This window comes from Branchiostoma floridae, chromosome 4, assembly GCF_000003815.2.
Source record: "Branchiostoma floridae strain S238N-H82 chromosome 4, Bfl_VNyyK, whole genome shotgun sequence".
NCBI classification, from domain to species: Eukaryota; Metazoa; Chordata; class Leptocardii; order Amphioxiformes; family Branchiostomatidae; genus Branchiostoma; species Branchiostoma floridae.
In genome coordinates, this window is record NC_049982.1 from 29599433 (window position 1) to 29603726 (window position 4294).

The following is a 4294-nucleotide window of genomic DNA, read 5'->3' on the forward strand; positions in this document are numbered from 1 at the left end:
AGGTGAGCCTTCATTCGTATGTAGAAAAGTTACAAAGTAATTTTGGGTACTCGAATCACTTTCTTCCTTCTGCCCACGGGTTTGAATATGATATTTAAGTGTTGAAAGTAACGCACACTTTGTTTGAAATTTCCTTAGTCCGACCGTATGGGGTCGCTTTTTTTGCGGTTACCGAAGGGTTCGCTTAGCGGTTAGCGGTTATCCCCCAGGTGAGCCTTCATTCGTATGTAGAAAAGTTACAAAGTAATTTTAGGCACTCAAATCACTTTCTACCTTCTTCCCACGGGTTTTACTATGATATTCAAGTGTTGAAAGTAACGCACACTGTGTTTGAAATTTCGTAAGTCCGATCGTATGGGGTCGCTTTTTTGCGGTTACCGAAGGGTTCTCTTAGCGGTTATCCCCCAGGTGAGCCTTCATTCGTATGTAGAAAAGTTACAAAGTAATTTTGGGTACTCAAATTACTTTCTGCCTTCTGACCACGGGTTTTACCATGATATTCAAGTGTTGAAAGTAACGCACACTTTGTTTGAAATTTCGTAAGTCCGATTGTATGGGGTCGCTTTTTTGCGGTTACCGAAGGGTTTTCTCAGCGGTTATTGGTTATCCCCCAGGTGAGCCTTCATTTGTAAGTAGAAAAGTTACAATGTGATTTCGGGTACTCAAATCACTTTCTACCTTCTGCCCACGGGATTTACTATGATATTCAAGTGTTGAAAGTAACGCAAACTTTGTTTGAAATTTCGTAAGTCCGCTCGTATGGGGTCGCTTTTTTGCGGTTACCGAAATGTTCGCTTAGCGGTTAGCGGTTATCCCCAGGTGAGCCTTCATTCGTATGTAGAAAAGTTACAAAGTAATTTTGGGTACTCAAATCATTTTCTACCTTCTGCCCACGGGTTTTACTATGATATTCAAGTGTTGAAAGTAACGCACACTTTGTTTGAAATTTCGTAAGTCCGATCGGATGGGGTCGCTTTTTTGCGGTTACCGAAAGGTTCGCTTAGCGGTTATTGGTTATCCCCCAGGTGAGCCTTCATTCGTATGTAGAAAAGTTACGAAGTAATTTTGGATACTCAAATCACTTTCTACCTTCTACCCAGGGGTTTTACTATGATATTCAAGTGTTGAAAGTAACGCACACTTTGTTTGAAATTTCGTAAGTCCGACCGTATGGGGTCGCTTTTTTTGCGGTTACCGAAGGGTTCGCTTAGCGGTTATCCCCCAGGTGAGCCTTCATTCGTATGTAGAAAAGTTACAAAGTAATTTTAGGCACTCAAATCACTTTCTACCTTCTTCCCACGGGTTTTACTATGATATTCAAGTGTTGAAAGTAACGCACACTGTGTTTGAAATTTCGTAAGTCCGATCGTATGGGGTCGCTTTTTTGCGGTTACCGAAGGGTTCGCTTAGCGGTTATCCCCCAGGTGAGCCTTCATTCGTATGTAGAAAAGTTACAAAGTAATTTTGGGTACTCAAATTACTTTCTGCCTTCTGACCACGGGTTTACCATGATATTCAAGTGTTGAAAGTAACGCACACTTTGTTTGAAATTTCGTAAGTCCGATTGTATGGGGTCGCTTTTTTGCGGTTACCGAAGGGTTTTCTTAGCGGTTAGTGGTTATCCCCCAGGTTAGCGTTCATTTGTAAGTAGAAAAGTTACAATGTAATTTCGGGTACTCAAATCACTTTCTATCTTCTGCCCACGGGATTTACTATGATATTCAAGTGTTGAAAGTAACGCACACTTTGTTCGAAATTTCGTAAGTCCGCTCGTATGGGGTCGCTTTTTGCGGTTACCGAAAGGTTCGCTTAGCGGTTAGCGGTTATCCCCCAGGTGAGGCTTCATTCGTATGTAGAAAAGTTACGAAGTAATTTTGGATACTCAAATCACTTTCTACCTTCTGCCCAGGGGTTTAACTATGATATTCAAGTGTTGAAAGTAACGCACACTTTGTTTGAAATTTCGTAAGTCCGACCGTATGTGGTCGCTTTTTTTGCGGTTACCGAAGGGTTCGCTTAGCGGTTAGCATCAATCCCCCAGGTGAGCCTTCATTCGTATGTAGAAAAGTTACAAAGTGATTTTAGGCCTCAAATCACTTTCTACCTAATGCCCAGGGGTTTTACTATGATATTCAAGTATTGAAAGTAACGCACACTTTGTTTGAAATTTCGTAAGTCCGATTGTATGGGGTCGCTTTTTTGCGGTTACCGAAGGGTTTTCTCAGCGGTTAGTGGTTATCCCCCAGGTGAGCCTTCATTTGTAAGTAGAAAAGTTACAATGTAATTTCGGGTACTCAAATCACTTTCTACCTTCTGCCCACGGGATTTACTATGATATTCAAGTGTTGAAAGTAACGCAAACTTTGTTTGAAATTTCGTAAGTCCGCTCGTATGGGGTCGCTTTTTTGCGGTTACCGAAATGTTCGCTTAGCGGTTAGCGGTTATCCCCAGGTGAGCCTTCATTCGTATGTAGAAAAGTTACAAAGTAATTTTGGGTACTCAAATCATTTTCTACCTTCTGCCCACGGGTTTTACTATGATATTCAAGTGTTGAAAGTAACGCACACTTTGTTTGAAATTTCGTAAGTCCGATCGTATGGGGTCGCTTTTTTGCGGTTACCGAAAGGTTCGCTTAGCGGTTAGCGGTTATCCCCCAGGTGAGCCTTCATTCGTATGTAGAAAAGTTACGAAGTAATTTTGGATACTCAAATCACTTTCTACCTTCTGCCCAGGAGTTTTACTATGATATTCAAGTGTTGAAAGTAACGCACACTTTGTTTGAAATTTCGTAAGTCCGACCGTATGTGGTCGCTTTTTTTGCGGTTACCGAAGGGTTCGCTTAGCGGTTAGCATCAATCCCCCAGGTGAGCCTTCATTCGTATGTAGAAAAGTTACAAAGTGATTTTAGGCCTCAAATCACTTTCTACCTAATGCCCAGGGGTTTTACTATGATATTCAAGTATTGAAAGTAACGCACACTTTGTTTGAAATTTCGTAAGTCCGATCGTATGGGGTCGCTTTTTTGCGGTTACCGAAAGGTTCGCTTAGCGGTTAGCGGTTATCCCCCAGGTGAGCCTTCATTCGTATGTAGAAAAGTTACAAAGTGATTTTAGGCCCCAAATCACTTTCTACCCAATGGCATTATTAGGTTTACTATGATATTCAAGTATTGAAAGTAACGCACACTTTGTTTGAAATTTCGTAAGTCCGATAGTATGGGGTCGCTTTTTTGCGGTTACCGAAAGGTTCGCTTAGCGGTTAGCGGTTATCCCCCAGGTGAGCCTTCATTCGTATGTAGAAAAGTTACGAAGTAATTTTGGATACTCAAATCACTTTCTACCTTCTGCCCAGGGGTTTTACTATGATATTCAAGTGTTGAAAGTAACGCACACTTTGTTTGAAATTTCGTAAGTCGGATCGTATGGGGTCGCTTTTTTACGGTTACCGAAAGGTTCGCTTAGCGGTTAGCGGTTATCCCCCAGGTGAGCCTTCATTCGTATGTAGAAAAGTTACAAAGTAATTTTAGGCACTCAAATCACTTTCTACCTTCTTCCCACGGGTTTTACTATGATATTCAAGTGTTGAAAGTAACGCACACTTTGTTTGAAATTTCGTAAGTCCGATCGTATGGGGTCGCTTTTTTGCGGTTACCGAAAGGTTCGCTTAGCGGTTAGCGGTTATCCCCCAGGTGAGCCTTCATTTGTATGTAGAAAAGTTACGAAGTAATTTTGGATACTCAAATCACTTTCTACCTTCTGACCACGGGTTTTACTATGATATTCAAGTGTTGAAAGTAACGCACACTTTGTTTGAAATTTCGTTAGTCCGACCGTATGGGGTCGCTTTTTTTGCGGTTACCGAAGGGTTCGCTTAGCGGTTAGCGGTTATCCCCCAGGTGAGCCTTCATTCGTATGTACAAAAGTTACAAAGTAATTTTAGGCACTCAAATCACTTTCTACCTTCTTCCCACGGGTTTTACTATGATATTCAAGTGTTGAAAGTAACGCACACTGTGTTTGAAATTTCGTAAGTCCGATCGTATGGGGTCGCTTTTTTGCGGTTACCGAAGGGTTCTCTTAGCGGTTATCCCCCAGGTGAGCCTTCATTCGTATGTAGAAAAGTTACAAAGTAATTTTGGGTACTCAAATTACTTTCTGCCTTCTGACCACGGGTTTTACCATGATATTCAAGTGTTGAAAGTAACGCACACTTTGTTTGAAATTTCGTAAGTCCGATTGTATGGGGTCGCTTTTTTGCGGTTACCGAAGGGTTTTCTCAGCGGTTATTGGTATCC